The following is a 13,800-nucleotide window of genomic DNA, read 5'->3' on the forward strand; positions in this document are numbered from 1 at the left end:
ATTGGGCTAGGACAACAGCATATTCTTTTTGTTGTTTTAACTCTCGAGTGTGTATCTGTTGATATCTTATATGTTTCTATATAGAGTGGTGTGGTTCCTGGTTGATTAACTGTGTCGGATATATACTCGAGAGTCAAAACAATGAAAAGATAGGCTGTTGCCATAGTCGTACTTATAAAACATTAACCTTTAAAACATGGAAACATAACTCAATACGCATATTCTCCTGAGATATTGTTACGAGAGTTTTATTCAGGAGTGGTGCACAATAAGGAAACAGCAACATAATATCTCCTTTAACAAGTCTCCAGGTTGAGGAAAATTCTTGACGCAAGTGCGATAAGCCAGTGATTTTAACTAATAAGAAGGTCTGTGAACAGAATGTGCCAGTATGGAGGTGCAGAAGAAAAAGTTGCCAGTCCGTTCGGTCAGTAAGAAAAGAGAACAAATTTTTCCATTATACCAATTTGAATGCTCCACTGTAATTTGAAGCTCCTTGAAATTTTAGAGCTCGTTGAAATGTGGAGCATCAAGATGCCAATGGAGGAAATGCCAAAGCATAATGGTAGATCAACAAATACATTCTGATGAATGGCCAGCTTATAGACAATTTCGTCAAGCTTGGTACGATCACAAAACCATCAATCACCAGGAACACTATGTAGATCCAAATATAGATGCATACGTCTAACAAATTGAGAAGAATTGCTTGGACAGCAACAGAGATTTTGAAAAAAAAGCAAATAGCTAAACAGCATTTATTAGAGTCGCACTTGGATGAACACTGCTGGTGTGTTTTGAAAGAAGATCAAGACCTTAAGCGACATTAAACAAGTTTTTGCTAATTAATATTTTTTTTACTAAATTAATGCTTCAATTTTACAATATTAACGACTGAAGTTAATTCTGATTTTTTAAAGTTCGTTTTAAGGATTTTTCAGCATGGTTTATAGGATAGAATAAAATAGTATCAAGAAGTATTTTTTTTCTCTATCCTCCTTTGGTGAGAATCACCTTAGACCCGAAAGATAGGGTAAGAATCGCCTTAGACCCGAAAGATAGGGTAAGAATCGCCTTAGACCCGAAAGATAGGGTAAGAATCGCCTTAGACCCGAAAGATAGGGTAAGAATCGCCTTAGACCCGAAAGATAGGGTAAGAATCGCCTTAGACCCGAAAGATAGGGTAAGAATCATACTACAGTAGAACTTTGTGGATATGAATCACGCTATAGTAGCACCAATTAAATTTAAATATTTTTTCTAATTACAGGGCTTTACGTTGCAAGTGAAACAATCGCATTTACAAGTGATTTTTTTTTAAGTGGCGACTAGAAATAATAAAACGCTTATCCTTTCAACAATTGTTTTCGTTTTTTGTTTTCACCGACAATCTCCCAAAGCTTATTGCTGAAGGAAAAATCTCTTTTCAATTATTTTTGGTTGCTTGCTGAGACAGAGGTGACAAATCAATGTCTTTAGATGTCATTTTAAGCAAAGCAATCTTGCTTACTTACTTGTCATGTCGAATATAGTTAAAAGTAATTTTCCTGGAAAATTAGGGGGAAAATTGCATTTTTCATAGATGTTTCAGAGTTCACGCATGGGGACATAACTCAGAACGCATATTTTAGATTATATTTTAATGGGGCTGAATTTGTGTACCCTAGATTGATAGACTTTTCTTTTTTTTTTTTTACTAAAGATACAATAACAGTTGTTCTACTGGATGAGTTTTTGTAATTTTTGGATATATTATTCTTTTCAAAATGACAATTAAGCAAGTAATATTGTTTTTGCTTAAAATTAGATATTTAAAGAAATCGATCTGTCGCTTCTATCTCGGCAATCACCTATTTTTGTTTAAATAAAACAAGCAAAGTCAAATTATTTAAACAATGAAAGTTTAATAGAACAATATTTTTTTAACGAAGGCTGTCTAAAAATAAAAAAAAAACATTTGAAGAAATTCGAATGTTTATATTTTCAACATAAGCTGCGGCACTTCACAGTTCATAAAAATACAGAAAACCGATGTACGTACACGTCACAGAACGAAGATGTCATATTCCAAAAATCATATGGGTTTGGCTAGTAACTTTTCTATTTGGCTAGTAAACAAAAATATTTAGTTGTCAAAGGTCAACTAAAGATAATTCAGGGCTCTATAGACAAATTTAACTCATCAAGTTAAAATAGCACTAATTTAGAATATTTTAATGTGATATCACCCAACACATTGTATGCAGTCTATGTCAAAAACAAGAGCAAGAATAAAAGGAAATAACTCCAACTTGCTTGTTCTTTGTAGCAACAGCATTTCTTGGCCTTTGGGCCAAAATCACAGTGTAGTATCCACCTTCCCTGTCCTGTGGAGGAGAAATCCTTAATAACCGAGGTAATTTTTATTCCTATCAAGAGTGCCCTTTTTTCTGGGAACTGAATTTTCCCCCACATTAAAAACCAACCTTGTGTCTAACTCTGAGGAAAGTAAACAGGAGCAAAGTTATTTCCTCAATCTCTCTTTACCACTGTGACGTCTCTTCTCGAGGGTCCTTCGTAACTCGCACATGATCGCGAACGTTTTCCACATCTCTCATAAGATCTCAAATGTTATCTTGTCTCCCTTTGTGATCATTCACTTTCCTTTTTTTATAGTCTTTTCCCCACTTGGGACATCACTTTGCATGCATTTACATATGTGCATCCATGCTATGTTACATTGAATTTCGGTTAGGAGCAAAGTGTGGTACCTGTTCTTTACTGTCTCCGGTCAGTAAAGAAGTGCTCCTAGACTGGAGCAATTTTTACTTTTTTGGTTCAGCCCAGAGAACCTCTTTTGAGATAGCCGGATTAAACCTCAAAGTTGTGTCTAACTTTGCCCTCGTGGGGAGGTAAGTAAATAGTAACTGGAAACTTATATTTTACGGCATATCAACAATCGCTGGCTCATTTTTATGCCAAAAGCAAACACCTGTTTGCATACAATTGATCCTGTGGATCAATTTGAACAGATTTTTGTTGCATAATACAATACCTGGCCTTCCCATCATTTAGTACTGGCCAGACTCAACGTTGCTTAACTTTGGTAATCTAATGAAGACTGGTACGTCAATGATGCTATAACCATATCTATAAACTGGATCAATTCAAAAATAATGAACAAATGAATTTACAAGGACATTTTTAAGGTCTATTTGATGTAATCTTTAAGAAAACTTGATCTGCATATAATTATTATTACTATTATTATTATTACTATTATTATTACTATTATTATTATTATTATTACTATTATTATTACTATTATTATTACTATTATTATTACTATTATTATTATTATTATTATTATTCTAGATGCCAGCTTGCTAATTTATTTATTTTTTTTTACTTGGCAGTTGCCACTTATCAAGACTAGAAGGCCACTAGAGGATAAGGATTAATGAATGTAAGGTGGTAGTGTAGTAATCGTTAATGGTGTAAAATAGGTAGAATTTGATTATTTAATGGGGACGGCTCAACAAGAACTTGTTTACATTGGATTTGAAGGCTGCCAAGTTGTATTCAACCGGAAAGCAGGTCAGTGGAACAGTGCTCCACAGGCGGGCAGTTCTGGGAAAGAAGCTTTGTTCATGGAATCTGTGTTTATTTTAGTCACAGATAGAGAGTGGGGGGGGATCATATATAGTGGTTGTAGCTAGTCGAGAGATTTTGTGAAAGTTTGGCGAACGGTTGGTTGGTTGTTTTTGTTTTACAGCATATCAACCCTTTTCATGTTATTTAATGCCGAATCCAGTTATTTTGAAGAAAATTTTTTTAATAGAATATTTCTTTTCAAGTCGGTTTCTATTTAACTCATAGTTGGAACCTTAACAGGTACTACTACTCCAGGTCAGAGTGGACCTGGGAGCAATGGCAATTAAAGAGTGGCTCCACACTCCCCAAAGCCCGCAAGCTGGGACCTCACCATCAGATATAGTTTAAGGTCATATCCAGTACCTTGGCAAAGGGAGACCAGAGATTGGAGTTCGGTCGAGTACTTGTCTACAAAGTTTTCTAATTTAAATACTTGAAAAACTATCTAGCTAAGGCTAAGCCCAACAGTTTTTGACAAAATTACAACCCCTAAAGCAGCATTCACCCTAGGCAGGTTGGCCCGGCTTCCTCCAAAGGAGGAAGTTTCATGCAAATATCAAATTCACGAGCAGTCCTCAGTCACTAAGGAAATGACAATATAAGTTTTTCTAGCTCTTGCAAGGAGGTGTCAACGTCTACCTACATACAGCGCCTAGTATTCCCAAATGGTCACCCAACTGGTACTGACAAAGCTCAATGTTGCTTAACTTCAGTTACCTAACAAGAATTGGTGTGTCAACGTTACTATGCCATATATATTGAGACCCCCCCCCCCCCAAGAAAAAAAATAAAGTAAAATTCAGGCGTCATGCTTCAGGCAACGAATGAACTTTGATTCTCGTTTTTGTGTTTTGTTTTTTAAATACTTGTAAATGAATATTTATTTCATGTAAGCAAAAAAAACCAAATGAATATTTATTTCATGTAAGCAAAAAAAAACAAACTTTTCATTGTATTAAACACGAAAAAGAATTTTACATTTATTCACGTAAACATTAACATTTTTGGTGATTTTTATACAAATTTATTTTCCTTTTCAAAATAACTAAAGAGAAATCATGTCAAACTTGGAAATGTTTCTGTCGAACTCGGGAATTCAGTTTTAGGGGATTCTGGATAATCCCTATAAAAGGTATCTGCACAGGAAATCTGTGAAGAATGAGTTGCACAATGTACACCGTTTCCGAATCGGCATCGAGTCCAGTGGCAAGGAGATTATAAAAATATGGTAGGACAAGCAAAGAACCCTCACACATCCAACACCTGGTATTCCCAAATAATTAGCCATTTAATACTGATTAGGCTCAACGTTGCCCCCCCCTTTTTTTTTTTTTTTTTTTTTTTTTTCAAAAAGGTGTCACCATTTATTAAGGCTTGTGGATACGGGTTAAATGAGTGCCGGGTGGACAGTGACAACACCGTGATGACTGGTAATGATAGTGATTGGGTAGAAGTTGATTAGTTAGAACCATTCAACAAGAATTTGTTTACATTGGACTTGAAACAACCATGTTATAGTCATAGTGTTGTTTTATAGAGAGGCGGTTCTAAGCAAGAAACTTTTTCATTTAATTTTAGGTAGAGAGCGAGAGCGATAGAGATAGAGCAAGAGAAAGAGAGCAAACGACAGAATAGAGAGAGATTCAAGGAGAGAAGAGAAAGACAAGGAGAGAAGAGAAAGACAAGGAGAGAAGAGAAAGACAAGGAGAGAAGAGAAAGACAAGGAGAGAAGAGAAAGACAAGGAGAGAAGAGAAAGACAAGGAGAGAAGAGAAAGACAAGGAGAGAAGAGAAAGACAAGGAGAGAAGAGAAAGACAAGGAGAGAAGAGAAAGACAAGGAGAGAAGAGAAAGACAAGGAGAGAAGAGAAAGACAAGGAGAGAAGAGAAAGACAAGGAGAGAAGAGAAAGACAAGGAGAGAAGAGAAAGACAAGGAGAGAAGAGAAAGACAAGGAGAGAAGAGAAAGACAAGGAGAGAAGAGAAAGACAAGGAGAGAAGAGAAAGACAAGGAGAGAAGAGAAAGACAAGGAGAGAAGAGAAAGACAAGGAGAGAAGAGAAAGACAAGGAGAGAAGAGAAAGACAAGGAGAGAAGAGAAAGACAAGGAGAGAAGAGAAAGACAAGGAGAGAAGAGAAAGACAAGGAGAGAAGAGAAAGACAAGGAGAGAAGAGAAAGACAAGGAGAGAAGAGAAAGACAAGGAGAGAAGAGAAAGACAAGGAGAGAAGAGAAAGACAAGGAGAGAAGAGAAAGACAAGGAGAGAAGAGAAAGACAAGGAGAGAAGAGAAAGACAAGGAGAGAAGAGAAAGACAAGGAGAGAAGAGAAAGACAAGGAGAGAAGAGAAAGACAAGGAGAGAAGAGAAAGACAAGGAGAGAAGAGAAAGACAAGGAGAGAAGAGAAAGACAAGGAGAGAAGAGAAAGACAAGGAGAGAAGAGAAAGACAAGGAGAGAAGAGAAAGACAAGGAGAGAAGAGAAAGACAAGGAGAGAAGAGAAAGACAAGGAGAGAAGAGAAAGACAAGGAGAGAAGAGAAAGACAAGGAGAGAAGAGAAAGACAAGGAGAGAAGAGAAAGACAAGGAGAGAAGAGAAAGACAAGGAGAGAAGAGAAAGACAAGGAGAGAAGAGAAAGACAAGGAGAGAAGAGAAAGACAAGGAGAGAAGAGAAAGACAAGGAGAGAAGAGAAAGACAAGGAGAGAAGAGAAAGACAAGGAGAGAAGAGAAAGACAAGGAGAGAAGAGAAAGACAAGGAGAGAAGAGAAAGACAAGGAGAGAAGAGAAAGACAAGGAGAGAAGAGAAAGACAGAGAAGGAGGATAGAGAGAGACAGAGAAGGAGGAAAGGGAGACAGAAGGAGGAAAGGGAGACAGAGAAGGAGGAAAGGGAGACAGAGAAGGAGGAAAGGGAGACAGAGAAGGAGGAAAGGGAGACAGAGAAGGAGGAAAGGGAGACAGAGAAGGAGGAAAGGGAGACAGAGAAGGAGGAAAGGGAGACAGAGAAGGAGGAAAGGGAGACAGAGAAGGGTGAAAGAAAGAGAAAGAAAAAGAAAAGGGAAAGTATTCAGTGGTTGTAGCTAAACGAGTCTTTATGAATATTTTACAGGGGCGAGAGGTGCATGGATTGAAGCTCAATCTAGCACCTACTATGAAAATAACGATAGAGTAGAGAAATACAAGCAACGTTTCTTCTGTGAGAAAGAGGTGGTAGCGAGTAGAAAAGGGCATCGCCCACTAGATTTCGAATTTAGTTTGGCACTTTGTCAAGACATGAAAGAAAGCTATAAGCAACGCCTCTCCAGATGTTTCAAGTTGAAATGAAATTATTGATTAAAATAAAAAACACAAAAAAACATAATATATAACATCTTAGAAAAAAAAAATGTATATAAATTTTTAAAAAAACTGCACGTTTTTCTCAAATTTTCAATATAAGTATTAATTCTTTAAGTATTCAATCAATTTAAAAAAAAGATTTTAAATTACTTAAAACAAAATCTAGAATAAGCTGACCTTTTGGGGGGTTTCCTGTTCCTTTCAAATTGATATACCTGACACCCCCCTTCCTGGGAGTGGAGAACAGATTCGTTAGAGTGAACGCTTCACACTTCCACACTAAACTGGACACTAGTGATCAATAACCCAGCCAACAAGTACTTACATAAGTAACCTGATCGAAGCGCCTCCTATAATAAATCAAGCAGGCAGGATTTGATAACCAAACAGTCACAAGTCATTAACTCTTAATTTTCCATGTCAGTAGACAAAAGAAAAAAGAGAAATTAAAGGAGGGGGATGACATAACGGGGAGGGGGGATTATAGAGGGTTGAGGGCTAGAACAAGAGAGTGGGAGGGAATAACAAATGCTTAAAGACTGATAATAATCTGTGCAGTAAATATGAAGTGTATTAATCTGCTTATCATATTGCCGAAATAGATCAAGGTTAAAGTCACAATAATTTCACATTCATAAAATCGAAAAAGAGAAAAGGGGGAATGGATAAAAAAAAAAAGAAAAAGAAATTGTGACAAAAACAGACAAAAAAAGGACACCAGCAATAAAAAAAGGGGGGGATACAAGCAAGAAATAATACCAGCAACAAAGGACGCAGCAAAAAAAAAAAAAAAAAAAAAAAAAAAAAAAAAAAAAAAGCACAAAAGACATCACAAAAAAAAAGACCAGCCAAATAAAAAAAAAAAAAGAAAACACCAGCCAAAACAAGGGACACCAACAAAACAACAAGGGACACCGACAAAGACAACAAGGGACACCGACAAAGACAACAAGGGACACCGACAAAGACAACAACAAAGAAAAAAGACACCACCATCAGCAAAGAAAAGGACACAAACATAAGTCCTGAGACTGCATACACCCGCCTGACAACATAAGAATGGGCCGAAGTTTTATCAGAGTTTTACTTCACATTGTATGATATATTTTCAAAGTTATGGCATGGAAATATTGATAACTCTAAAACTATTTATCAGACCAGGCTGAAATTTTGCATAGTGGTTAATGCTAGATCCATACATCAAATTTGGAAAAATAGGAAGTTCAAATTCCATCAAAATTTTGATCCTGGTGAAACTTTTCAGGTTCAAGAAGATGCAGAACTGTATTGGGTATAATATAGGTCAAGTAGCGAGTCTCCCTTGTCTCTGCTGAATTCTGCAGGTCTACTGACACCATTGTCTCCAATACCCAAATCTGGGTGCGATGCTGGGTCATCTCCTTTAACCAAGTTTTTTTACAGAGACTTTGTTGGTTCTGTCACACTGCGCGCCACAACCCAGGAGAATTCATCCACAAAGAAATAGCTCCAGAATCACTCTAAGATTAGCCAAAGAAACCTGGGAAGCCAGCTAAAGACATGGTTACAAATCATCAAAGCCGATATTGAGCCTATCTACAGTTTACAGATCTACGGTGTTCACTGATGGTCCTGGGGCAGGCTGCCCTCAATTATCTTGACTGCTGTGGACTGCCTACATTCTTTCAGAACACTGTGTGTTTTATACGAGGAGTCAGTTTACCCCATCCTGGATGAATATCATCTCAAGTCATATGGTCTATGATGAACAGGGCCGAGTCATTATCAAAGGTGTGGCTTTCACCTTTTCCTTGACCTAGATCTTCATAAAGCAAATCAGTTATAAGTTAAATGGTATTTCAATCAAGTTTAGTAACGATTGGTCAAGCGATGTGGGCACTAGATTGTACACAAAGTGACAAACTTGACAGTAAACAAAGCATAACAGACTGACACAAATTTCATATAAGTCAACTGTGGAACACAGTACCATGTAACTGCTTCTTGGCTAACTATAATATTGTTGTCTTTAACTTTATCTTCATTAACCCTAATCTTAAGTCATGCAAAGAAAATAGGTTGTTTCATTTAATGTTTGTACAAAATTACGACAGTTCTGCTATTACTGTTCAGTTGTTTAAATCACAATCAATGTTAATTCTGCTATTTAGCTAATTAGAATAAGCACACAGACGAATAAAATTTAATGTGTTGCAATATTTTTTCATAAATGAGGGGATGACTAAAGAAAATTGGAAGGTTCTACTTATACACACTGGTGATAGAAACTGACCAATCAAATAGAGCCACGTTCTGCTAGCAACCAATCAGAAACCAGAAATCACTCCATAAAAATACTGGATCTGTTAGAATTCCCACACAAGAAAGATATATGCTCTTTGTCTGCAAACAAAGTTCAAAACTTATACAGATTAGCTACCCATCAAAAATTATTTTTCATCTCATTTAATGCAAAAATTGTAAACATGACTAAATTTGAAATTTTTTCCTTTCTAACAGTTGAACCTCTAGATAACAAAATTAATTGGTTCCAACTTAGCTAACATGTAAATCTAATCCATTCCAAGCTCTATGAAAAGTCATTTTATTTGTGACAATACCAATTATGTGAGCAAGTTTTTTTTTGTTGTTTTTTTTAAAGAAAAACAATACATACATACATACATACATATATATGATGATTTCTAAGTCTTGACAGAAGTTTGCCATCTTTTCAATTAATTGTTGTGCGTCTGTGTGCACATAGGTGACTTTTTAATCCAGCTTTAGCCCTAAATGAAAGTACACATATGACATAAAAACTTTCCTTCTTGTAAGGGTGATTGCATGATCATATTGTGAATCCTCGAATGTTGTGTCAGGACATTTTTAGATTTGCAGATTAGATCACAAATATGACAACTTAGGGTTGCCGGATGTGCTGCAAAAGCCTCCTCATAAGACTGTTGTTCCTGTCTTTTCTTGTGCGATTTCAGATGACTTGCAAACCAGCTTTTGACAAATACACACACAAGCCATAGTTTTAAAAATAAAAGACACAAAAATGAAATTAAAAAAACTCTTTGGAAATGTTGGTACGTACTGTTGGTAAAATATTTAATTCTTCGCTAACATTCAAACTGCAACTGATATTCTCACTTCAAATTCCTTTCTACAACACAGTGTATTGAGAGTGTAAGGTTCCTGCTGAAAGATGGCTACAATGGAGTGTGAAAATATCTCCACTGGATGATCTGTAAAAAGTTGAAGATCATATACAGCAGCAAGTCCTGAATACATATAGCAGAAAGAGCAGTTGAAAATAATTCATAACATCATCCACTATAAGTACAAATTCCTACCACTATATACCTAGAAAACGGAGCCTTAAAACCTGACAGCAATATGGGGAAAGAAGGAAAGAGAAACACCCTTAGGAAAAGTTAGTGTCCCCAATTGATGCTGGGTTCAACAGAGCTGAGAGAGAAAAGATAACAAAGTATCAAAGTCTTATGTAAGACCTGAAAAGAAACTGAAATCTTAGGAAGATCTCTATCATTCAGACCTTTATAGGAGAAACTGAACTCATGAAAACTACCTGGCGAATATACCCGGTGAAACAAGTGTAAGAGATTCAAACAATTGCATTTAAAGGGACGGTCAGAATATTAAAAAGATCTATCAGTTGGAATATCTGAGTTAGGGGGTGAATGTTTGGTATTCGGTAGGATGCCCCTTACTCAGTTCTAACAAACTTATGGAAACAAGCTTAGCATACAGGGTCCCCTTCCACGAGTTAATAAGTCTGGAAAGAGAATTTTGACAGTGATCAAGATATAGAAGAGGACTGCCTGTCAAGGAAGGTGAATGATGTAAAGGTGAAACATACCTTGTGCAATACATATTATGTAAAGACTGTTTTCCTTGGTGCACATTACCATGATATGCTTAAGGTTACAAGAAGCATTTATGTTATGATTGTGATAAATCGACAAAAGGAAAACTTGTCACGCACAAGTGGAATCCTCGAACCGAATGCTCTAAGTTTGTCATTGAAGGAAATGCTGGCTTTGGCATTGAGCATTTCGATCATGATGAAGCCATATGTTGGAAGTGTTGATTGCAGTGAGACAAGTTTTGTCGTAAAAAATTGGATTTGAAAGTTTCTGAATAAAAAAAATCCAAGTCATGGTTATTGAGAAAAGTGCAAACAGACGAATGGATGAATGATTTGGGAGTAATTTTACCCCTAATGTCCCCTCCCCGGTGGCAACCAGCGTTATCCCGGAAAATCCATGCTGGGCAAAAATTTACTTTCACCATGACTAATGTTTGTGCAAATTTTTTTTTTTTTTAAATCCAAGGGGTGGTTATTGAGAAAAGTGTGAACAAATGAACAGACAGGAGTGAATTACTAGATCTCATGGAGACATAGCTGATCCAGACTGAAAGCATATTATTGATATAATGTGTGTATGACAATGTGGATAGGAAATGTATGACAAATGAACCAAAGATTAAAACTTTTCCACAGATGCAATACACGCATTTCTTAATAAACAAGTGAAGCATGTATGGTCCCCTGTGAGTGCACAGTGAACGAGGCATAAAAAAAAAAAATGACTAATTCAGCATTTGTCCCACCACCCCATTTAGCCCTAAGAGTCGCCAGGGGACGTCAAATCCTGGTGACAAGAACAAAGGTGCAGTTTTAGGCCTTAACATATGTAAATTTGAGTTTTTCACCCTGCAAAAAAAGATATGACTAAGTCCATCATTTGCCCCCCCCCCCAACCCCCCATTTAACCCCCAAAAGTCCCCAAGGCCTTAACATTGGAGTTCAGCACCATGCAAAATTGCTAAATAGACACAGAAAATTTTGGGCAAATATGGTAAAATAGTCCCAAAAATGGAGTGTTTTTATTAGCCCTAAAAGAGCCGCTAGGGCACACCTAACAGTTATTGTAAAGTATAGACAAACAATTAGTTACAAATTTTCAGAAAGTTTTATAAAAATCCAAGGCATCAACTTTTTTTAATAAGCACAAAAGTGTCAATTTTAGCCATTTTAACCCGAAAGGCACCCCTAGGGAGGCAAACAATTTTCCCGGAAAATGCGTTGTTTTTTTTGTTTTTTTATTCATATCATGTTTAATGTTTGTGCAAAACTTCAAAAAAATTCCAAGGCATAGTTATTGAGAAAAGTGCGAACAGACGAATGGACAATGGTGAATTTACAGGTCCACCCTCCTTTTGCTGGGGGGACCAACAATGAATAGCCTTTTAGTCAGGAGGAAAGCGTATTGCCTGTTTTGATACTGCACTTCATTTTGTGGTTAGTAAAGGAGAGGTGCTTCTACACCGAGGTAATATTTTTATTTTGATCCAATCTAGAGTACTCATTATAGAGAGCTGGATTATCTCCACATTAAAAACCGACCTTGTATCTAACTTTGCTCTCAAAAGGGGAGGGGTGGACAAGAAAATAAGAACATTAAATGTATGCACACGTTATGAAAATATGCAGTTAAGCTACATAGAATTTACATTTTAGCCTACTAACAAGTTCTCATGTGATGAAATGCACAAAATTCTGTATAGCTTAATTGCTATGAATATTTTTATAACTTGCTCTAGTTACATATTGAGCACTGTCGAAGTAAACACTGAAAATCGATACATATCTCTTCATAAAAATTTTATTTGAATGCATGAATAATTATATATATCAGAAATAGAAACTTGAAACTCAACAAACAAAAAAATCATTAACCAGAAAGTGTCCATTGAATACATTTACAGTTAGTGGGTGAATGAGAGTGGGCAGGGATGGTTATCAAGTTTTTAGAACTTTTTTATACCCATTACCATAAAAAAGGCAAACAGAAATAAGATAATAGAGAGAAAGTTAAGAATATGTATTTACAGAAAGTACACATGTAATTTATTGCCTGGGATTGTTTCCACCATCATTGATATTCATAGACTTGGGAAAAGTCCATGTTATGACATAATGAGTCGATGCTATTTTATAGTATATCAACCGCTGTAAGCTCTTTGAGGCCAAATCATTTATTGAATTGCAAGTTTTTGATTTTGTGTGTGTTATCCCTGAAAACAAGTCAGGCTTCTTAGTCCAGTCGTTGGATCCAGTCGGGCCCCTTGGTCCAGTCGTTGCATCGTCCGGCCTCTTGGCCCAGTCATGCATCAAGTCTGGCCCCTTGGGCCAGTCGTTGCATCAAGTCTGGCCCCTTGGGCCAGTCACTGGAACAAGTGAGGTCCCTTTCGCCAGTCGTTGGATCAAGTTGGACCCCTTTGGCTAGTCGTTGAATCAAGTATATTTAGGTTAGGGTTATATTTCTTGTACAAGTTTGCTTTTTTCGGGAGAAATAAAATTGTAAGGGTTTATCAAATAATACTTTCATGTTGGTGATATTGTAAAAGTTTTGATGAATATGTGCGAGATCGTCACAGCCTAGAAGGAAGTGCTTTACAGTAGAAGTGTTCTTGGCACACCAAGCATTCTAGAAGATCTTCATTTGCAAGAAGCAAGGAATGGGTTATATGTGTGTGTGTGTGTGTGTGTGTGTGTGTGTGTGTGTCCTATGTAAATACAGGACAGAACCATTTCCTCCTATGACCTGAACCCTGGTATCCATTCATTAAGTATGGGTTTAATTTTAAAGAGTTTGTTGTTTTGATAAGTATCCCAATCATCTTGCTATTTCTTCATAATGATATTAGTGGTTTGTAGTCTGTGTATGGAATTTTCATGTTATATGTATTAAGTTTTAGTGAGATTTTAACAGTCATGTCAGCCTTTTTATTCCCTTGAAATCTGATATGACAAGGGATCC

The 13,800-nt window shown here is 36.5% G+C and overlaps 1 protein-coding gene across 3 annotated transcripts in view; it reads right to left on the reverse strand.

Annotated features, from left to right (window-relative positions):
* LOC145247303 (GPI-specific phospholipase A2-like PGAP3) overlaps positions 1-13,800 on the reverse strand; it is a 177,918-nt gene that overhangs the window by 73,145 nt on the left and 90,973 nt on the right. The window contains exon 1 of one of the 3 annotated variants that reach the window (XM_080108925.1): positions 7,142-9,517. The exons of the other annotated variants lie outside the window; for them this stretch is intronic. The gene's annotated coding sequence lies outside the window, so the exon portion shown is untranslated. Of the gene's footprint in view, positions 1-7,141; positions 9,518-13,800 lie in introns of those variants that run through there. 3 annotated transcript variants of the gene reach the window in all.

Source organism: Euprymna scolopes, chromosome 25 (assembly GCF_053919585.1).
Source record: "Euprymna scolopes isolate OS-2025 chromosome 25, ASM5391958v1, whole genome shotgun sequence".
In the NCBI taxonomy this organism is placed as follows: Eukaryota; Metazoa; Mollusca; class Cephalopoda; order Sepiida; family Sepiolidae; genus Euprymna; species Euprymna scolopes.